This window comes from Drosophila subpulchrella, chromosome X, assembly GCF_014743375.2.
Source record: "Drosophila subpulchrella strain 33 F10 #4 breed RU33 chromosome X, RU_Dsub_v1.1 Primary Assembly, whole genome shotgun sequence".
Lineage (NCBI taxonomy): Eukaryota > Metazoa > Arthropoda > Insecta > Diptera > Drosophilidae > Drosophila > Drosophila subpulchrella.
In genome coordinates, this window is record NC_050613.1 from 15,985,592 (window position 1) to 16,009,993 (window position 24,402).

Here is a 24,402-nt window from a genome sequence, read left to right on the forward strand (position 1 = left end):
ATCCGGAGGAGGCAATCAATTTTAAATTCGATTTGGTGTTGGTTTTGATTTTAGTTGGTTCACAAAAGAATCCAATGGTGCCCTACGTTTGGAAAACAAGAGATTTGATTTAGAAATTGTGGAGGGTTTCGAAAAATCCAAAAATTTTAATTAGTACAGATTTTTATCACTACAAGTATTGATATTATATAACGGTGTTAAGATCGTTTTTAAATTATTGATTGAAGATAAAATATAAAATATCATAAATGTGAGATATATGTAAATAAAATGGCATTCTCAAGAAAAATGGAACTCAAAGCAATAATAAGCTGAAAATGTATTCGACAAAAAATGTCATTCAAAACCTTATCTCAGCTTGGACAATTTTCATTCAGATCTTTGCTATAAAAATTGTTAGTGTGGGCTTAGCATTTGAACTGCGATAAGCTTTGAATGTGGAATGAAAGCGAATTCTTACAAATTCGCCAGCTTTGGAAATCAATGCAAATTCCGACAGCCCCATAAACATTTGCAAGTTCATTAGGTCCGCTGACTTTTATGGGCGACTGTGATCGCCGGGCTAATCTGAGAATCGCCTACACGGATATTGAAATACTGGACAACTCGAAAAAAGCAGGCATTTGAGTTCTTAGATATTCAAATAACCCCTTTCGTTTTGCACGCCCTATAGGGCCTTTCATTTCCCTCGATTCTCGTGTAACCCCATTGTCACGTTTTCCGTATACAATTTTGCTGACTCTGCGAATTGGTGGCGCAAGTATGAAATTAAGATTTCGAACGGATCACAGGCATAGAAAAAAATAAACATTTTTTTAGGTAGGGGTAGGTATCAATATAGCACGAGGTTAGTTTTAAAAAAATATGTAAGAAATTGCCAAATATTTTTAGAGATCCTAGCTCACATTGCCTAAAAATATTCTTCAAAATTGAAATACATCAGAAAAAATTTAATAATATTTGTAACACATATATTCTTTTTTTTAATGTTACCTATTTTTAACTTTGTTTTACTCTCTAGAGCTTATGAGATATTTTTTAAAGTGGATCTTTAAAAATCAGGGGTTAAGTTTTTTATATATAGCCCAATAGTAAATATAACACTTTTTTCAGTAAATAACAATAATATTTATTATTGAGAACTAGAATGAATTTTTTTCTGTGCGTGGAATCTGATCTCCTTGCATGCTCAATTAACTTTGTGAATTCTTGAGCCGCCGAACTTCCAGCGAATTTGAGTGCTTTGGCTTTTGCCTTAGCACGGTGGTGCAGAATGGCTTGGTGGCTCACTGGTGGTGCAGTATGCAGTGGTGCAGTGGTGCAGCGGTGGGTGCCCGGCAAATTTATCGCTCTGCCAGAGCTGTCAGCCTGATGAGCGTCGACATGGCAGGCCAAAAACAACAGCAACAACAACGGTGGCTAGTCCGCCCCTCACCCACTCACCCCTCGGGGAACCACCCCCTCCCCCAATCGTCACTCCAGTGAAACCACTCAAACGCAACTACAACTGCAATCCTGTCCAAGCGAATGCTCGTTAAATGTGCTCAAATTTGAATTTCAAATGCGTTTGGCTGTTGCTGCCGTTGTTAACATTTTGCAGAAGTAAAGCACTGAGAGAAATAAGTCTTAAAATTAAGTTTTCTTTATTTTCTTTTATATAAAAAATCCCACAGACCTCTTTAAGATTAGTATTCTAAGCTAGTGAATATTATTAAAAATCAAACAAATTAAGTGGTTGATTCTAAATTTAGAAATTGATTTTAAAGTAATTTTTTGATTAATTTTAAAGTAGCAAAGATTATATTTTAGTGGCAGACTTTTCTCTTTCTTGTGATATACATATATTTTAAAAATGTTGGCTTAAAACAGTTTTAAAATATTGTAAACTACTGAAAAACCAAAAAGTTTGTTGTTGGATATAACAAAATAAGGTGATACCAAGCAAATGGGCAATGTGACTTTTTTCCACGTGCAACAGTGAATGATGTTGCTGCTGCAGTTGCAATTTCTGTTGCAACTGCAATTTCTGTTGCACTTGGATCTGCAGTAGTTGCTGTTGTGTGGCTGCCTCATCTGCCAGTTGTCAGCGGAAGTGTTGATGAATTTATTTGTCAAAATCGCATTAAGCGGCTGACTTAATGAAACCACCACCGTTGCCATTACCACTAAAAGCAGCACCACCCGCACTCCCCAGCTGAATATCTTTATATATGCATATATATCTTTATAAGTCCATGTCCCTGTCAGTATTTTCCATTGTGGTGCGTATTTGTGTGGCGCTGATTGACATTTAAATGCAAACTGTCAGTGGGGTCCGGTATTTTTGTTTTTTTTTTTTCTTTTTGGAATTTCATTCATTGCATTGTTATTGAACCCACAATGAGATATCTCAACGGCTGTGCCTTAATTAATCACAGCTGCAGCTAATGGGTTAAGCGGTACATACCTAAAAAGAAAAGGGAGAAAAATGTTCAATTAATATTTTTCGAATAGTGAATAGAAATGGGTAGTGTTGGTTAACGGCTCAAAGAGAATCGCAGCAGGGAAATGCAAATCTTAACCCCTTTTATTTTTTTCTTTTTTTCTGGTGTTGTTGGCAGACGCAGCAGCGGCTAATTTAAATTCAAATTTAAATTGTTTGCCGTCGCTTTTTTATTGACAGCGACAAGCTGCAGCAGCCAAAGCAGAAAGAAAGCCAAGCTGCTGAAAGTGGTGAGTTCTTGGCTTTTTTAAAGCCACGAAATAATTAGAAAAAAATTTTAAGGTTCGAAAATGATGATATTCAAGAAACTATCAAGTAGTAAGTAGATGTACCACATTATTTTTAAACATACATCTATGTAATAATAACCAGAATCTGAAAACAATATTGTTTTTGTAAATATATATATTTAGTTTTAAAATATCGTCCATCCAGATTTGATCTTGAAAAGTAATAGCTTTCCATAAAATAAAAATCAAATAAATGATCACATTTCTAATATCACACAGTATACTATTTTTTACAATAAGCTCTTACTTAAGCATGGAATGTGGCAATATCTTAAGATAATACTCACTGAAGGGCTCGATATTTTAGCCCGGATAAGATAAGGCCAGTGGTAGAATGTGCCAATAAAAAATCGAATCGAGGAAAGACACTTTTTGTGGCAACACTGATCGCCGGGTCGCAGATCGAAGTCGCATGCTGCAGATGCACGCCCCGCGATTTGCCAGTTTCGGGTTTTTCGATGGGGCAGAATAATGCTGCAAGCTTTGAGCTTTGCACCCACGCTTTTGCTGCCCACGCAATCGATAGAGGCGAATAAATATTATTTATTTATAGTACATACACACAGCGTAACGCCCACCAGAAATGGCAACTGTCAATTAGGAGCGGATAAAAACCCTTTAAAGGCACGATACGGTGCTCATTAAAAGGGATCTGTGGTTATATTCGAAGTCCCTGGGGATGGCTCATACATGCACACACAAATTGCTGACGGCCCTTATCGTTCTGGTTAATTGTGCAATTGAATAATGACAAAATATTCTTAATTTCGATAAATATTTCCTCTTCCACTGAGCCATAAGCCCTAGGGAGGAAATTATGCCAAACAATTTGATTGTAGCATTGTACAAAATAAATGAATTTTTGAAAAACAAAGGGGGAAAACAATCAGTTTTCATTTTGTTTTTGTTTCTCCATTTGCTATATATTGCATTGGTAAATAGTTCTAGAAAACTTGACCTTATTGATCCCAATAGTTAATACTTATATTTCTAGTGAACTATGAAATATAATATAATATTCTCAATTTTACCCATTTCTGTAGGTTATACCACCATTTAGACCAGGATATCGGCGCGTAGGACCAACTATCGACTGCTGTGTCCAGTCCAAAGACCATCCCCAAGAGCGATTCCTATGGACATAACATACCTTTCCCCATTCCCACCACGTAATCCCCTTTGCTCCTTTTGCCAACGGAGTCGTCATGCATTGCCATTTTTGGTATTTTCAGCCAATTAGCGGCGCAAAGGCTTCAAATGTTAAGTAAAAGCGAAACGGGCTAACGAAACGTGGCCAAGCTCCTTGGCCAACAGCCCATCGGAGCCAACTGGCCGAACAACTTGCATTTTTAATGGTGCTGCCACAGGCGGGGGCAAAGGGAAGGAGTTGGGAAGGGGTTGGGAAGGAGTTGGGAAGGGGTTTGGAAGGGGTTTGGAAGGAGGAGATGGCCAGAAGATGCTTAGCTGAATTTGCTCCTTGGAGATGGTTCATAAATCGTGACACGATAGTACATCATGTCCAGAGTGTTTCAAATGTTTCAATATGATCTTTGATGACTTTTAGTTTTTCAATTAACTATGTGAAACACCTTATTTTGCTGTTCTAGAATTTTCAGCAGATTTTCGAAAATATTTTGTATTTTTCAAACCAATTCTTAGGTACTTAGAATAACCTGTCTAAATTCAAGTTAACTATGGACTGTCCTCCATTAATATAACATTGATCATAATCAAAATGGATTGATACTAAGTCAAAATCAAACAATAAAGTTGTTACTTTAGTTTCAACAAAAAAAATTTAATTTATAAATATGTCAAGATAGGGTAAAAATAAAATAAAATAATAAGATATGGTAAAAATAACACGTTGATTAAGGTACATTAAAGATTTATATTTTCAGATATGTCAGAGATAATAGAAAAGACTTTGTACACAATTAAAATATTATACCTATGACCAAATTGGATGATATGATTGTGTTTTTACCCCTAATGACCGTGAATCATTCGGAATTAATGAGAATATCATTTCCTATTAGCAATATTAGCTTTTCATGAATGGAATGTTCTATTTGCGGATGATGAAATTTGCAGAAAACTACGCACGCATGCGGATGAATCATATTATGTATTCTCCTGATTCCCGTCAAGAGAAAGGTAAACATTCATAGGCAAGCGATAAGATAGGAAAACTGGAGCAGAGAGCAAATGTGTAGTACCAACATAGCTCTATGGCAGATGATAAATATTATGTTTTAAAGTTAACATTTAATCGAAATATAGAAGAGATAAATTGCATCACGTGACCATCGCTGAGCTCGTTAGCGAAGTCCAATCAAATGAAATTTATGCGGCGGCCTTAGAGATCCTCCATTCGTACTTATATATGTGGATCCCTTCGATTCCTGTATCGCCCTCTCTGTCCCACCGCCCCAAATAAGGTCACGCCCGTTTGCAGGACTTTTAATGAAGCCTTAAATGTCATTGATGAAATAACTACGCAAGCGGTCGATCCATTGCGATCCGATCCGATTCGATTCGATTCGATTCGCAGCGATTCGATTGTCGCCGGCTGCTAATTAAAGCTGACCATCTAAGGTCCGAAAAAGCCTGAAAACCCGCCACCCCCCACCGCCCCTCGGGTAATTGGCCAGATTTTCCTTCGGCCGACAGCGAAAGTGATGACAGCTCGGCCTCAAGGGACACGGAGAAAAAAATTGCCATCAAATACGGATTTCAGTTGTAATTGATAGTGCTAAAAGATTGATTGGAAAGGGAATGCAGCTTATAAAACCATAAAGATATATCGTCTAGGAGCAAGTTAAACATTTGTTTTAGATATATATAACTTTTATAATGGTTTTTCTCCATTTCTAGTTAGATAATAAGGATTTATTTTATAAGGGTATTCCCCTTTTCAAGATTCTTTACAATATCTTTACAAGATTAAACACACATATATATATTTATTACTTTTAAAATGTTTTTTCGCCATTTCTAGTTAGGTTCTATTGATAATAGTATTTATTTTATAAGGGTATTCCAAGATTCTTTACAATATCTTTACAAGATTAAACACACATATATATATTTATTACTTTTAAAATGTTTTTTCGCCATTTCTAGTTATATTATATTGATAATAGTATTTATTTTATAAGGGTATTCCCCTTTTCAAGATTCTTTACAATATATTTTCAAGATTAAACACACATATATATATTTATAACTTGTAAAGTGTTTTTTCGCCATTTCTAGTTAGGTTCTATTGATAATAGTATTCCCATTTTCAATTCTTTTTAAAATATCGTTTATATATTACGTTCTTATTTGGTATCATAATATTTTTGGAGTATCTTTGTGGGATTTTTCAGTTTTTTCCGCTCTACGATTGTAAAGTGCGTAAGTTGAAATATTTTCTGTTTTTTGCAGTGAACATTTTGCGCACACACTTTGAGTTGCATTTTGTGCCTGAGGCTTCGAGTGGCTTTGAGGCTTTTCCATCGATCTTGGGGGTGGCAGTTGAATAGCTCGCAGTTGGCTAATTGGCTCATTGGCCTGTGGCTAATGGATGTTGACGCTTCCGTCTGTGTCACCCCCTTCCCCTGCCCCTGGATTTTCCCCCTTTCCGATGGATTTTCCCCTCGATTGGCCGCAGACAAAAGGAAAATTAAACAGTAGCCTGCAACGATTTTGGTCAGTTGGTCAGTCAATTGATTTCTGCGTTGATTTTGGCACAGCTGGCTGAGCAGCAAAAATAAAATACATACCACTATATATAAAAAGGGGGCGTTTAAATGGCAAAAAAAGGGGGCGGCATCGAGAACTCTGAATAAAAAACCAGTTAATTTTCGACTTATCACGCCCGCCATCCTAATCGTATTCTTAACTTTCGGGAATTTGATGTGTTTGACGACCTTGAATAAGCCTTAAAATTTGTCGATAAATTATGAAAGGAATGCCAGTCGCATGTTGAAATATAAAAAAAAAAATAAGAATTGTGGATACAAAGATGAAGTAGAAGGAGCAAAGCAAAGCAAAGCAGAAGAAGGTGCAACGCCCAAAGGCGAGAAGAAATACAAGAATAACCAACGAAACTGAAACTGGAATTGAAGAAAGAAGGGGAGATTCAGAAAAACGATTTCTTGAGAGGTACAAAAAGTATTTTGCTGAGATAAACAGTATACAAAAAGAGGTCATCCTTACCAAACCTGGGTTATAATATTAATACATATTTTAAGTAATTATAATCCAGAATTCTGAATACTTTTTAAGTTCAGAAATTTTTTTTTGAATCTCAATACATTTAATGTTTTTCGACGAAATATTAAGAGTAATTTTGCAAAGATTTTCGAGAGAACTTGAGAAAGTTACGTCCTAACTCTAAGAATTCCAAATTAAAACTTCAAAAGATTACGAGAGATTTTTCAGAAAATATGCAGTTAATTCTGTAGTTTTGATTCCCTGTAATGGTTAAAATTTTTCAATAGGGTTAGTTACTCAACAGTAAAAAAAGGTTACCCACTACTTCAAAAAAAGACGAGTATTTTATTTACTTTGTTTACTATTTAATGGTTAAACTACCATAAAATGGTAAGTTCTGAGGTTTTTTTGTTGGAAAACTGACAATTCGGTGGGTTGGGACCGTTTAACTATTATATTGGCCAGTTGTACCTACAAGTTTTTTTGTGTGTAGACTTTTTCCTGACCCCTCCTCAGAGATATTTCTTCTTGTGTATTGTATCTTACTGCAGTGAGAGGAAGCGAAGTGTCGGGATTTATCAGCAGGTAAATGGAGCTATAACTCTGGAGACCCCAGCACCCCTGCCTCAGAGAGATAAGCCTTGATGGACAGGTGAGAGGAGTACATCGAAGGGGGGGAAAACGAGGGGGGGGGGGCACCGGGAGCAATAACCACAGAGTGACAAGTCAGCCAGATAAAAAGCAAAGCGGATAAAAAGCCGGCCAAGCGACAAGAACGATGATTCCAGTTGGAAAAAGAAAACGAGGTGAGAAAATGGCTTGATGCATTTCCGTTTACAGTCATCTCCAAATCGAATATGTATGTCGAATCCAGCAGATACGTATGTTTTTCAAGGCTAAGCCACTGAGATGCAGCCAAGCAGGCAAAAATCCGTTAGCAAAATAAAAAAACAAAAAAAAAAACTACACCTATATAAAACAGAAAAGAAGAAGCGGTGCTCGGTTTCTATTTGTACTTTCCATTTGTGTGCTGGCAACAAGAAGAAAAAAAAAAAAAAAATGAAAATACGGCAGCAGCAAGTTTGAGGCATTTTAGTTCAAGTGCAAGCTGTCAAGGCAAGCGGTGGAATATCAGGGGGCTCGGGGCTTTCAGGGGCCTTGAGGGGCCTTCAGGGGATCCCATAGCGAGCCATTCAAGTGGTCGGCATCCATCCAATAAAGTAAAATGCTCAAGTCGCTCTGCAGATCGCGCAAGTCGGCCTCAAAAGTGAAAGACAGACGGGGAAAATGCCAATGGAAAGGGGGGGTGACAACTGCGGTTTTCGGGGGCAGGAAAGCCTCAAGTGGCCAAACAAATTGAAATTGCGGCACGCAAAAACATCAGCCGGACAAGTCCGTTCCCCATCTCATTCCCTCTCCTGTCTCCCCATCAATATCCCCATCTCTTTCCGAACTTCGACCAACTAAACACCGAAAAAAATATTTCGTATTAAGAAAGTACACCCTTAAGCTCAAAAAATAATTATAAACCCAGTTATCATAACCTCATTTAAACATAACCTCATTTAAACATAACCTCATTTAAACATAACCTCATTTAAACATAACCTCACTAAAATTCATAAATATATATTTTATTACAAAGCAGGACCCATATAACATTTACAAGAAAAACCTCTAGCTAATAAAGAATCTCTAGGTATAAAGTCTTATAAAAAATAATATTCACCCTAGAACTATATTCTTGCTTAAAGCATATGGGAAATTTTAACAAATACAAAGGTACACAGAGAAAATTCTGACGTTCTCATCTGAGTTGAAACTGTTCTTAAAAATAGAACGACATTTTTAAGTTGAAAATGTTTTTATTTTGCTCGAATAAAGTTGAATTGAATGTACTTACACGGTTTTTAAGAACGAATGTTCTCAATTCAAGAACAATGTTCTCAATTCAAGAACAATGGTTTCAATTCAAGAAAAATGTTCTCAACTCAAGAACAATGTTCTTAGATAGTTTTCTCTGTGTATAAAAAAATAATTGTTAAAAACCTAATCGATCTACATTAAGAATATTTTCACATTCTCAGCGATTCCAAAATATACCTATAAATGGTACTTTTTCTTAAGAAATATATGATTTCTTTCTGTGTATGCAGAGATGGCAGGCATGCACTTCGTCATCATCAGCATTCATTAGCGTGAGCGGACAGCCCATCGTGATCTGTGATCTGCGATCTGCGATCTGCAGAAACAGCAGCTGTGGCATCAATTGTGGACAGCCCTTTGCATTTTGCACTGGTTACTGGATACAGGGTATTCGATATTGGGTACTGGGTACTGTGCACTGGATACTGGGCCACTGGTCATGAATGTGGTGGCATTCATGACTTGCATCCGCATCGGATCCCAGTGGACGGGCCATCTGCAAAGTGTCCCATTCGCATTCGTATTTTCTGATTCCCGGAGCCAGCCCCGCATCATTTGCCAGCACTTTGCTAATTTCTTCACTGGAAACGAGAAGTGGTGACCCCGACTGTGACTGAAACTCTGGCCAAGTGATTAGCGAGCTGTGAATTGGAGAAGTTGTGATTGGAAAGCGGGGAGCTGGCTAGGGAAGTTTGTAAACTGAGAAATTGAAAACGGGGGGATATTGCAGGAATGTGTGGCGAATGTGAGTGGCCAAAGGAAACCATTGATGGGCGAAAATGTGATCTAAATGGAGCTAGCCGAGGGGCAACCTGGAAATAAAACAAGTGCCTGGAATGCTCCATCAATTTCGGGCAGGTGAAAGGGAAATTCTTTAAATATATGTGAAAAGCCAAGTGTGTTTTTAACTAGGAAATGCTTAAAAACTGTTGACAATTTAGAGAGGAAAATGCTTTGCCTGCTTTACTCAACAAAATATGAAAGTCGTATCTTGTTTGAAAATCTTAAAACAACAGATAATAAGATCAGTCATTAATGATATCACCAGAATAAGTTTGTTTATAGAGGTCATAAAACAGGTGAGATGAGTAAAGTTATTCAGAAATGAGTAAGACAATGCTTGGCAGGAAATAGCTAATAGCAAAGTTACCCAGCATATGCATATATATGAATAAGCCACTGAAATCCCAGTGAATTAAAGTGCTGGTAGCAAATCGAAGAGGTTTTTCAGGTCCCCAGTTGCCCGACACTTTTAGCTCCCCAGCAACCCCGATCACCGATCACCAATCCGCATTCCCTCGAGAGAACCCTGCAGACGGGTTCTGAGATCTGAGTTCTGGGTTCTGTGTTCTGGGTTCTTGGCCCAACCCTGGCGAACATGTAAATGCAGTTTTGGCCATCAGTTCAGTTTGCTTTTGCTTAATACACTTACAAACAAAGTGGGTAATGAACCATCGATAAAATGCATTTACACGGTATCACCTTAATGGTTTTTCCCAGATCTTTTGTTTATATTTGTTGAACAACATTTCTAAATCAATTAATTTAAGTTTATTAAGGACACTATATTATATTTCTAATATTTTTATACCCTTGCAGAGGGTATATTGATTTCAGTCAGAAGTTTGCAACGCAGTGAAGGAGACGTTTCCGACCCCATAAAGTATATATATTCTTGATCAGCATAACTAGACGAGTCGATCTAGCCATGTCCGTCTGTCCGTCTGTCCGTCTGTCCGTCTGTCCGTCTGTCCGTCTGTCCGTCCGTTTCTACGCAAACTAGTCTCTCAGTTTTAAAGCTATCGGGCTGAAACTTTCCCAAAAGTCTTATATCTTTTGCAGGTAGTATATAAGTCGGAACCAGCCGGATCGGACAACTATATCTTATAGCTCCCATAGGAATAATCGGACAAAAAAATGAAAAAAAATTATATCTTTGGTGTTTTTTAGCATATAAACTCCTAAGCTTGGAAATAACAATTTTTAAATAATTTTGAATTTTGAATTAAATTTTATCGAAATCGGACGACTATATCATATAGCTGCCATAGGAACGATCGGAAAATTTGTGGAAAAATAATATGAAAAAAATTATAGCTTCGGTGTTTTTCAACATATAACCTCCAACGCTTGGAAATAACATTTTTTAATTAGTTCTGAATTTCGAATTAAATTTGATCAAAATCGGACGACTATGTCATATAGCTGCCATAGGAACGATCGCAAAATTGGTAGGAAAATAATATGAAACAAATTATAGCTTCGGTGTTTTGTAACATATAACCTCCTACGCTTGGAAATAACATTTTTTAATTAGTTCTGAGTTTCGAATTTAATTTTATCAAAATCGGACGACTATATCATATAGCTGCCATAGGAACGATCGGAAAATTGGTAGGAAAATAATATGAAACAAATTATAGCTTCGGTGTTTTTTGACATATTATCTTATACTATTGGGAATATCATTTTTTGTGTTTTTAAATTTAATAATTATAGCTGCAAGGGTATATAAGCTTCGGCTTGCCGAAGCTAACTTCCTTTCTTGTTCTATTTATTTTTGGTAAAACTACCAATTTCCTTGAAATTCAGCATATCATATGAAGTTTTAAGTTAAATAATTATATGCTATTTATATTTACGTTCTTTAATAGCTTGCCAGAATTATTTAATGATATCATACAATAAATAAATTCCTAATATATGTATATTTGTTTCTCAGTGTAGCTGCAGGCCCGTAGTTATCCTATTTATTTCTTGTGATCCTTGAAATTCAGCATATCATATGAAGTGTTAAATCAAGTGATTATATGCTAATTATATTTAAATTCCCTGATACCTTGCCAAAATTATCAAATGATATAATACAATAAATATATATTTTTTTCTCAGTGCACCTGCAGGCCCGTACTGTTGTAGTGCCACAACAATGACAAATTCCAGGGCAAGGTGCCACAATTGCTGCGAGTTCCGGGAACTGGATGGGTGGCTGTGGTCCGGAGGCGATGGCGATGGCGAAGGCATTTATGCAGATGAGTCGGCTCTGTGATTATCTTGGCCAGGCTCTGTCTTGGACCAGCCTCGTCCTTCAACCCCAGCCGATCCGATCCGAACCGAGACTTTTAATAAATTGATCACAACAAATTGCTGACAGCTGATGTGCCGCGCCCGTCTGTGGAAGTTGCTGCTGCAGTTGCTGCTGCAGTTGCAACAAGTTCTCAATCAAGGCGGCAGAGCAACAGGTGCTGGCTAAATGACAGACAATTGCTTTTAGCCAGGGCCACTTTGGCGAGCGGGTTCACAGCGGTTCAAAAACGACGGCAATTTGATTGGAATTTCTCGTGTGGCTGCCACAAATTGCTGCCATTGCCGGGTTGCACAGATGCAAAGATACAGATACAGAGATGCAAATGGGCTTGGGCTTTGGGTTTTGCAGGGATCTCGATCGGGACTTAGCCTGCGGCTTTGGCAATCAACGTCAGCGTCAACGAAGCGTTGAAAATGCCAATGAAACGGAAGCTGCAGCAGCAACATTTACTGCAACTGCAGCAGCAGCAATTGCGTCCTGGCCAAAAAGGCAGCTGCCACAAAATCAGAGGGTAATACACAACAGAAAATATACGTAGGCAGCAGCAGCAGCAGCAGCAGCAGCAGCAGCAGTCAACTGGCCACAAACGAGTTCTGTGCGCCAAATAACAAATAAGTTTTAATAACATTTAGCCTGCACCACCCCGCGTATGCGTAATGCGAAAATTTTTTGCCACGGAAAATGAATGGGGGAAAATATTAATTGCTTTCCCCCCCCACCCTTACAGCCTGCTGTTGTTTTTTTCAATCAGCGGGGTGTCCAAGTGGGTGGTGGATAGTAATTGGGTCGTGCCAAGTGCCACGCCCACCCGCTGCCAGCGCCTTAATTGCCCAATGGGTGAATCAGCCCACAAAAAAAATTGGTAAGAGAGTCGGAAAGCTACTGGCTTTTCGCAGAGCATGTATTGACATTTTTAATACATTTCTAAATATATAATTATATTTTAATATGATTTGTAAATTTTTTAAATATTAAATATTTTTTTTTAAATATATAATTATATTTTAATATGATTTGTAAGATCGCTTAATATTTTTTATTGTATTTTGAAGAAAGTAAGTAAGAAAGTTTGAAAAGTTTTTGCTTTTAAGAAATTTTATAAGCCCACAAAAATAATATAAGAAATGTTAAAATTAAATCAAAGGAAGAAAGAAATCATATTTTATATTATGTTATTATATTATATATTATAATTATAGATACAACTAAAATTAAGTAATTTCTTTTACTAATAAAGGTTTTTCTATATTTACGACCCATACCAAACCCACTACATCTCATTATTTTATAGTAATCACTTCAGTTTACCTCAAGAACCTTAACGAAAATGGTTTAACAAATAATAAACAGCACCCAGTTATTTGGATAGCTTTCTCTGGCTGCTGAAAATTGCGGAGTTAACCGCATCCAAATTGGATCACCGAATTGCGGACGATGTAGATCATGTTTATGGCCCATTAAAACGAGAAGCGATCGCAAAATTAAAACCAAAACTGGGCCGAAATTGAGAATTCGCCTGGGATCGGCAGTCTAAAAGAAATAATAATGCCAGCTGGCCAAAAGCGGCAAATTGGCGACCATAACTCTTGATGAATTTTCGCCATATACCCATTTTTCATTAGCAAATTGGGAAACCGTTTAGTGGCGACAATGGGGGTTTCGGCTGTCCCCCAATTTTCCCCAATTAACTGGCCACATGGAAACGAACTCTAAGTATGTGACATAATTTCCCCATTGGTTTCGCCATGCTCGAGTGCGTTTTTCCTCAGTTTTGCATGCGAATCGCGCATTCGGTAATTAATTATCTGTGAGATTTTCCAAGGCGGAAATGACCAAAAAAAAATGGAAATAGTGTGTGTGTGATTGGAGGGGGTAAATCGGAGACTTTCACTGAACAAGAAACGAAAGCAGCACTTCTACCCACGCCTGAAGAGCCCAAGAAATCCCGATGAAATCATAAAACGAAACGTGATTTGCTTTTTAATTACGGCCGCACAAAAAATATAAAAATGAAAAAAAAGAACTGAATGAAAGAGAAAGACGCTTTTCCGTCAGAATGATTTTCCAGCATCGCTCAAAATAATAAAAATAAAAAATGAAAAGTCCCAAAGAAGTTGACGATGTCTGGCGTCAACGGTTCGTAAATTTGATGACTCTGGATTCCGCTCAAAAAACCCGCCATAGAAAGTGGATCTTGGAGACTTAATTTGGTTAAATTAAACATGTGGCTGATGGGTAAATATTTAAAGAATTTTCATGGGTTCCATAGAGGACCAAGGACAAAAAGCTCTCATATCATTATCATATTTGTATTTTAATAAAGGATGGCTATAGGGTACTTGTGTGATTAAATTAAATTTAAATGAACACCATGAACACCCAGAGTTTTTCTGGCAACAGAGTCAGGAAACATCAATCAGGGCAATCAATCAGTGGAAAAGTAAAAAAAAAAAGCCGAGAACTTTGCCAGAAAACTGTCAGTTGAACGAACTGTTTGAACGCCTTTGGCCTAATCGCACCTATTTCTGGTTTTCAAGAGTCTAGTTTTCTGGCTCTGTGGCACCGACGCCCCCATTTAAGAACGCCCCCTGGATTTTCCGAACGGGGGGCTGGGGCTGGAAAACGCCCTCCGAAAAGGGAACTGAAAACAATAACCTTATCAATTAACCCATGAGGAGTTGCAGACCCACACAAATACGACAGTTTGGTGCCATGACTGCAACTCCGCCAGATAAACTTACCTGGAAAGCAAATAAGCCACAGAAAGGCTGAAAACGGAAAAAGCAGGTCTATGGACTGACTGCAAGTAATACAACTCATAAAGTGGAGCCCAAGTGCATAAAACACGGCGACAACAAACTCACAACAACGAAACGAGTTGAAGTTGAACTTCTCTTTCCAAGGGGTATCGTAAAATTCCAAGATCGTTTTATTTCATTGAGACAGGAATTTACCGAATGAGGCAGTTAACTTTGATTACTCAAGAATGTGCAGTATATATCTGCCTTAAGATGGGCATTTTTAATATAAGATACACATATTAGTTAATTTTTTTATCGAAACAATATATATTTTATAGGAAATATGCATATCATTCACATACTTTTAAGTTTTTAAAATTCAAAGTTAATTTCATATGATTGTTTGTAATTGTTACTAATTGAGGTATAATATAAATATTATATATATTATTATTATATTATTATTGTATTATATATGTGCTTTTAGATGGGAACTTTAAATGTATTTAACGGATACTTAAAAAAAAAGGTTTAAGATTGTTATCGATATTTTCGATACATATTGTATTAATATAAATAAATATATGCTTTGTATTATATATGTGCTTTTAGATGGGAACTTTAAATGTATTTAACGGATACTTTTAAAAAAGATTTAAATTTGTTATCGATATTTTCGATACATATTGTATTTTAATAATCTTAACTAAAGAGAATGTTCATTTTTTAAGTTTTTTTTTTAACTAACGTATTAAAAGCAAGAAAAGATAGATAGGATTTTTGAAAGTTAAAACACTTTTGCTGTCTTTAAAAAGTTGCTAGCTTGAATATACGATTCTACATATAATTATAATGTATTTCCCACTGTAACTTTGCATTAAGTTCGACTGTAAATTTTCTAAAAATCATAATTAATTCTTATTTATTGTTGTTAACACATAATAATATTATGATGTCTTCTAACTTGTAGAGCATTTCAGACCCGACTTTTTTTTCTTTCGGGGTTTTGCTGCTGCCTTTTGGTAAAAGTGCCGCAGTGCAGGCTTGTCAACATCGCTGTGTATCTGTGTGTTCGTTTATTCTTATCAAGAGTTGTGTCGCCATCGCAGTTTTCGATTTTGGCGCCCACACGCAGTCGAAGAAGTTGATGTTGGAGCCGAAGTTGGTTTTGAAGTTGAAGTTGAGGCTAAAGCTGAAGCTGAAGCCGAAGTTGTTGCCCCAAGCCAGCGCCAAAGCCTGAGCCCCTTATATTTTATAGTCTGGGTGTTGGGGCTGGAAGTTGCAGCTGGGCTGCAGTTGCACCAACCGAAAACTGAAACCCAACTCGATGCGGAGCCAAGTCAAAATTCGTCAAGCAAACATGCCACCAAACACCCACGTGCCGCAGTTTCCCAAGGCGGGTGGGCGTGGCAAGTCGATTGGCGGCGGGATTTGCATTTGCAAAGTCGAACAGGCTGGAGCTAAAAATATGTGAGACATATCTATCTGGTGGGAAATATACGAAAACTCCCTTACATTGCAAAAGAAACATAAGAAATAATAGAGTAAGTCATTGGATATTATTATCACATAGTATATAACAACATAGTATACCATTTTCGATATTATTAATCATATCATTTCATTTTATTTTTTGCTTTTGTGTTTAACTACTCTTACTCAACAAACTAATAATGTATAAATATTTAAGAATTATAAAACGTATAATATTAGAATTCAAAATGTGCTCGGCATAGACTATTCTATAAAATAAATAACAATTCTTGCATTAAATGGTTCAAAAAATGTTTATTTTATTTTAAAAACTCTTGTTGAGAAAACTAACCCATTTAAGTGGTTCTTCTGGTCCAAAAACCTTATTTCAAATTACAATTTGTCAGTTTTTTCTCTCTGTGTGCCAAGAAGCAAATGGGGTTGGCTGGAAAAGGGGGCGGGGTAGGGGGAGACAAACAAAGACGTCCCAAAAGTGGGCGACAGCGGGCGCGGCAGCCGTTTGTTGAACTTTCCAGCGTTAAACAAAAACTGAAGAAAATGCGGGGAAATCTTCAACTGAACAAATCTAATCAATCCTCAGCCCATGTGTGTGTGTGTTGTTAGCTTATGTGTGTGTGTGTGGGTAGCTCCTCACCCCGCCCACCGCCCCTTTGCCAGCTGATGAACTGCCAACATCTGTGGCAGGCAGCCGCAAACTAAGTAAAACAAAATAAATAATCATAATAAATAAACGAGCCACGAAAATCTCGCGCAGCATGTGAAAAGAACCGGTGAAGAGATGCAGTTGGAAAAACTGAGGAAAACCCAAGGGAAAGTGGGAGGGGGGGGGGGGGGGGCGATGGAAAACTTTGAGGCAGTTGCAACCAAATTGCGCGAAGCCAAACGCCTCAAAGTGCCAAGAGCGAACAGCTCGCAATCAAGGCAGGAAAATGCCGAGGCCATAATTTGTGGGACCAACAGAAAACAAGAAAGGAAGTTAGCTTCGGCAAGCCGAAGCTTATATACCCTTGCAGCTATAATTATTAAATTTAAAAACACAAAAAATGATATTCCCAATAGTATAAGATAATATGTCAAAAAACACCGAAGCTATAATTTGTTTCATATTATTTTCCTACCAATTTTCCGATCGTTCCTATGGCAGCTATATGATATAGTCGTCCGATTTTGATAAAATTAAATTCGAAACTCAGAACTAATTAAAAAATGTTATTTCCAAGCGTAGGAGGTTATATGTTAAAAAACACCGAAGCTATAATTTGTTTCATATTATTTTCCTACCAATTTTGCGATCGTTCCTATGGCAGCTATATGACATAGTCGTCCGATTTTGATAAAATTTAATTCGAAATTCAGAACTAATTAAAAAATGTTATTTCCAAGCGTTGGAGGTTATATGTTGAAAAACACCGAAGCTAAAATTTTTTTCATATTATTTTTCCACAAATTTTCCGATCGTTCCTATGGCAGCTATATGATATAGTCGTCCGATTTCGATAAAATTTAATTCAAAATTCAAAATTATTTAAAAATTGTTATTTCCAAGCTTAGGAGTTTATATGCTAAAAAACACCAAAGATATAATTTTTTTTCATTTTTTTGTCCGATTATTCCTATGGGAGCTATAAGATATAGTTGTCCGATCCGGCTGGTTCCGACTTATATACTACCTGCAAAAGATATAAGACTTTTGGGAAAGTTTCAGCCCGATAGCTTTAAAACTGAGAGACTAGTTTGCGTAGAAACGGACGGACAGACGGACAGACGGACAGACGGACAGACGGACAGACGGACAGACGGACAGACGGACAGACGGACAGACGGACAGACGGACATGGCTAGATCGACTCGTCTAGTCATGCTGATCAAGAATATATATACTTTATGGGGTCGGAAACGTCTCCTTCACTGCGTTGCAAACTTCTGACTGAAATCAATATACCCTCTGCAAGGGTATAAAAAGAGACCATCAGGAGGAAAAGCCAATGGAAAACGGAGAAAAATCGTGAAAAACACACGAAGGAGAGTGTGAGAAGACCAGGGAAATGCCAAGAAATAATTTAGAACTCTGCAAATGATCGATTTTGGTGTCAAAACAAGAATCTTCATGATGGATAAATTAGCTCAGGAAAATGGTGGCAAAACATTTTCAAACATTTAAATTTTATTTAAAAAATTGAAGAAACTATAAAGAAAATAAAGAAATTATAAAGAAAAAAATAGAAAATCTTTTTAAGACCTTAAAATATTTTCATAAATATATAAATTTTTGTAATGAGTACATATTTTATTTAACATATGGCTGAGAAAGCTTATTATTTACTCAAAATGGTATTTTGCAAAGAATAAAAAGTATTTCCCCAATTAAAACTGGAAACCCTTTGTTCATTCTTCGACTTAGGATTACCTTAATAAAATAACCAATGAATTTCAGGTTTTCCGCCTGATTACGTTGCACAAGAATTCAATCAAATGGAAGTGTTGAGGCTAAGAAAAATCTCAATTATACCCCATCAACGAGTGAAGATCATTTAGCCACAAATGCCAACGACTTTAAGTGGCTGAAGCGTTTAAGCTGATCAAATAATGCCAAGGGTGACCCCGATCGACAAAAGAAGGTTACCGCTCTCGTGCAGAGTTGCCATAACACCAGAAGTGATCAATTTCATTCGGCTCTTTCACCGCAGCGACTCCAGATGCAAACTCCCCAAAGGCTCGATACGATCTTCATTTGGTTCACCCCGAATGGCCCAAAATGTTTAACAAACTGCCAGCCAAAATCGTTACAACCAAAGACCAAAAAACCGTAAAAAAAAAAAATAAGAAAAAATCGGAGAAAAACAAAACCGATCGCCTGGCGATCTCCCAGCACGCAAAGACCCCCCGAAAAAAAAAACAGCCAAACAGTAAAAAGAAAAAAAAAACTAGAGTTGGAAGAAAGAAACCGAATGAAAAAATCTTAAGTTACCAGCAAGGCGTCACTTTTCATTAGAAACAAGCAACAGCAAGCAACACGATCGCAGATCCGCCACGAGGAGCGGGAAGAAGCCACTTGGACCGGATCGAGGTGGACGGGAAGGTTACCAGGGGCGGAGCACCGGGGCGCCAGAGGGGGGCTATATGCCGGAGATGGAGAGCGATCTTAACAAAGTTTCAGCTTACTGGCAACGCACACATACAAAAAAGCAAAAAAAAAGTTTGAAAAAAAATCATAAAAATTGGAGGTAAAAAAAAATTGTTTTAATATTTCCTACTATGTAATATTCTTACAAAGGAATAGAAATATAAGAAATGATATTTACATATAGTTATAATATAATATATAATATATAATAATATTGTTCGAAAAAAATATCAGCAATAAAGTAGGTTATTTGGCATCCTACAAAGGTTCGGGAAATACCAGTATCATTTCTAGGTCGGTTTTGAACTCGGTACTTGAATATTTTGGTCACTAACAGGTCAAAGTGGTTCTTTGAAAAAGGTTGTTTATAGTATAAACTTTATACCAGTAGGGTAATACAATGTTACATAACAATGTGTTGAAATATTTTACTGGTTACTTAAAGGTTTTTTTCACATAAATGTTAAATAACATCAAGGCATATTTTGCAGTGTATCTTGGAGACTGGGGCAGGTACGAGTATTGGCAATGGTTCGATCCATCTGCGGCCTTTGTCTGGCCTGCTTTGCTCTGTCTTCGCTCCCTCTCCCTCTTTCTCCTTCCCCGGTAACGAGTTTCATTCGCACAATTCTCATTTTAGCCCCGGGGCAAACAGAAAACATCGAGGGGAATTGGACGGGGTAACCACGGTATTTGCTCCATAAATCTCACCCATGTGACTGCGATACGAACAGGGTTAATGCCACGACCGGGGAATCTGCGTGAGATGAGCCACCAAAGCGATCGGGGATCAAGATCGGAATCGGAATCGGAATCGGGATTTGATCGCAGATCTGCGGTTGCCACCTCGTCTGGGTCGAGGTCTAGCTTTCCCATGCTCCATTTACCTATGCATATTTTCATTGACAACCCAGTTATCTAACTGTACTGATCCAGTTGATATGGCCCTTTCTCATTAACCCCTTTTTTGGATCGAGACACATTAGTATACAAGATATTATATTGATCAGATGATAATATAAAACCTATACAAATCTTCTTGATCTTATCTTTTGTTTTTGTTTGATCAACTTCCTTTACGTAAGTAGAGATCAACTTTATTATAGTGTGATCTCAAATTGTAATTTCATATATCTTTTTTTCTTATATGCGGAGATTTTTTTAAGGAATTGTGTAATATTGTGCAGGCTAAGTTTAAAAGGCCTTAGTAATATACCATCCGCTGATTTTGGTGCTTCTCCCTGTGCCCATGATTATTAAACAGTTTTTGTCGCTCCTTTTTGTCGTTTGGGCTCCGCACTGATCCGCAGATCCTCTGCTGAACCCACTGATCTTTAGCCCATCCTCCGTCATTACGAGATTGCGGTTGCCCAGCCCAATGGGCAATTTGTCGGAGTTTCGAGCGGTGGCAGAGTGGAAGCGGTTGCCACATATTTTTTTTTTTGGGGCTTATTGATTTATCGCTGGCTCAGGGAGACGATTCTTCGGAGGTCGCTTCTTCTTGTCGGCCAATTCTTCTAGTGGGCCGTTTCTTCTCCCCCGGGGGCGTGGGCTCTTTGATTTCTATGCGCAAAATCATCGTGAGTGTTTTTTTTTTTTTTGTTTGTGGCCCCAACTTCGTGTTTGATTTTTTTCCTGCTGTTAACCCACGCGGCAATGGTTTTTTTTTTTTTTTGATTTTGATTCGGATTTGGGATTTCGAGTGGGGCCAGAAAGCGGCGACTATCCGCCCGAAATCTTCGCAGCTCTTCTGCGCGATTCTTCTGTGCGACTGCCATCCAATTGGCCATAAATCAAGAGCCGCCCACACGCTCTTTTCGGCTCTATGGAGTGAGGTCTATGGAGTCGAGGCTGTGGCAACACTTTCGGAGCCTCGGGTCTCATTAGTTGCTGGCAGAAATTATGTTGCAAGTCCCTGGGTTTTCGCAAATGTATCTGAATATCTGAGTATATCTGCGCCGCCTTGTATCTCGCCACTCGACAGCCGCTGCCCAGGCAAAGTCCCAATCCCAGTTCCCATATCGGTTTTCCTATGCGAATCCGTATCCGAATCGAACCAGCCTCTTGTTTCCCACACCAAAATGGGCATTTTTGCCTATTCGTAGATTCCCCCCTTTTGCATCGTTCGGATTTTCCTCTATTTTCTATAAATACGCATGCCAACTACTCTGCCCTCAGCTCCCCGGAAAATCAATTGAATTTTCACGCATGTTTATGGGCCGCTCAGCGTTCCACTGAGCAGGCGGTTTTACTGTCTACAGTGGGATGGAGAATATAATAAGATCTCAATTCTTGGAAGATCAGCTGGAGCATAAGATTTGTTCGTTAATAAGGCCAAGTTAATCGAACCGTTTAAACATATACGTTATACAAAAATCACTAAGTAATGTGTATATTTCTTGTGAATCTATCAAAATTAGTATTATATTATTTCAAATTTCACAATAATATAGCTAAATTTTGAATAAAAAATATTCACGAACTCATATATACAAAAATAGGTAAGTTTATTTTAACTAAGCCATTATTTTGGATACATTTTCACTGTGAACTCGATTAGCTAAAAATGAACAAGTGAACTTTTCTCATGGATCTTGGCTGCCAGAAGTCACACCCCCAACCTACCCCTACTCCCAACTTCTTTCCCCCTAGAAGCCTAAAGAAAATCGGCACTTAATACCCCACGATCGCTGTTGGGCATCTATGTGCACAGCAGAGGCCACAACAATAGTTAGAAACTGTTTACAATATTTTAAATATATATAATTTGCAAGGAATATACAAATAATAGGTATTTTTTGTATTTTATGTTGAAATTTGGTTGAGGTTCTTAAAGTATTGAATCTTACGTTTCTTTAATGATAAGATTACGTTCATTTAAGAAATAAATATTTTTATGACCCCAACTGTGCTTGCCAGTGCTCATATTTATGGCATACACACATGTCTGCCAGCTTACATTGCCTTAGCAAGTGTTTTTTGGCCATTTCCCAGTCGGCTGTTAGTTTGGCGCTTTTCGGTTTTCGCGTTTTTGGCTTCATTTGTTTACGAGGGGAAAATTGGGGAAAAGGGCATGGTGGAGTGGGGCGATGAGGAATGGGCTTTTGGGTTGGGTTCTTATTATTTTTCTGCCTTTTTTTTTGGTGGGCCTGGGCCAACTATTTGGCGGAGATACAGACGCAAAGACAGACACACGCACCAGCAGCAAAAAAGAGCAACAATAATAACCATAAACTGTCGACCAGCCCCGTGGATAGCCCACCCCAGAAAGCACCACCCAACCACCCAAAAACCCCCTCTTTTCTGCCGACTGTTTGGCGTCTGTTGACCTCATTTCGCCGAAACAGTTTTTTAAGTTGTTCTTTATTTTTTCTCTGGGCCGTTCCGTCTTCTATATTTTGGCGCAAACAAGGAACACATGTTGACGGCATAAACACGTAGAACGAGATGTGGAAGAGCCAGCAAAAAGATCTACAAGAGATACAAGATCTACGAGATCCCCGGAATCCCTGAGATTTACAAGTCAGCAAAAAGCAAAAAGTGATATGGTTGTTCCACATTTATATGCGAACAGAACCAAATTTTTGTTTTAGTTTGTTGAGCTAGCAAAATAATAGTGAGTAATGGAGGAAGCCAAGACTTATACTAAACTTTTGAATAACTACAAATTTAGATTTTAGATTCATTTCTTTATAAAATAATATATATTTTTTCGAAATTCCTTTTTAAAACAAGAGAACTAGTTAAATAATGTTTACGACAAGTTTCCATTGAAATGGATTCTAGGCGCTAATTAACAAATCAGCCCATATGTGAATATACGTTTAATGGCTTTGTGAATGCCAAAAGATTAATAAAATCGCCGGCAAGGGTATGCGAAAACAATCGTATACCTTAATCGACCGTCCCTGCACCGTATCTCAATTTGTACTATATCATCGAGGGTGATAATTGCGGCACGTATGTATGTACCTGTGCTGGAAAAAAATTAAGATGGGCTGGCGATAAGCGAGTGACATTATTTGCATATGTACCTTTTTCGCGTACTGCACTCTCATTAATAAAACAAATATGCGACAATCGCAGAATGCAAATAAAATAAAAAACAAAAGGCGGTCATGAAACAAGTTGGAGATTCAAGGTTTCTCGCTGCATTATCGGAAAATGAATGCATCGCCTATATTCATCGTCTCGGCGCGTCCGGTAAGATAGTGCAGCTTCTCCTACTCCTTCCGATTTCCAAGTTCGTCATTTACAAATGAAACACAAATCGAACTGAGACTGCATCACAAAATGCAACAGCCAACACATTTAGGCTTACTTAAGTACTGGCAAATATATTATGCATCCCATTTAAATTTGCTTAAGGGCTATTTGTTTTTATTATAATTTCACATACGTGTGATTTCGTTACTAAAAACACGTCGCTCTGACCAACAAAACTGCTTATCTAACTGCTAACTGCTTATCACTATAAATCAACGGTCCATGCTAAATACAATGAACCTTTTTCGTTTGTTGTACAATGTTTGTGTGGCGGCAGAGAACGGGCAGTGTCCCTGCTGCTATAAATCCATAGTTAACACCTTTTGTAAATTTAGTATTTGTGATATAGGTAATAAGTATATTTTAATGAACTTAAGCGATATAAACTAAATCTTTTCTCTACCTACTCACGTTCGGCTTAACCAGAACTTTAACCGAAACTCTAACCGGAGACCATGTACATTACAATTGAGTTTTTGATTTGCAGGATTTTTGTTCATAGATGTTCATTCATAGATACCAAAGAGTACGTCGTTCAAGTCTAATGTCCCTATCTACTTACGTTATGTTTAACCGGAGCTTTAACCGGAGTAATGGGCAACCAGGTTCAGGTTCAGGTTTGACGGTTATTTGTTTGTAGTTTCCCATTCCGGCGACCCCACAAAGCGCGTGATCTGCACGTCCAAGAGACAGACAGTCGAGGGGGCAATGCATGACGAACATGACGTTGGCTTGTCAGCAAATCAAAAGCCCCAATGCACATGGCACATGACCGGCGGCCAAGGGGC

The 24,402-nt window shown here is 37.8% G+C and overlaps 1 protein-coding gene across 2 annotated transcripts in view; it reads right to left on the minus strand.

Annotated features, from left to right (window-relative positions):
• Positions 1-24,402, minus strand: part of LOC119556761 (integrin alpha-PS1) — a 56,576-nt gene that overhangs the window by 25,909 nt on the left and 6,265 nt on the right. The window lies entirely within an intron of this gene.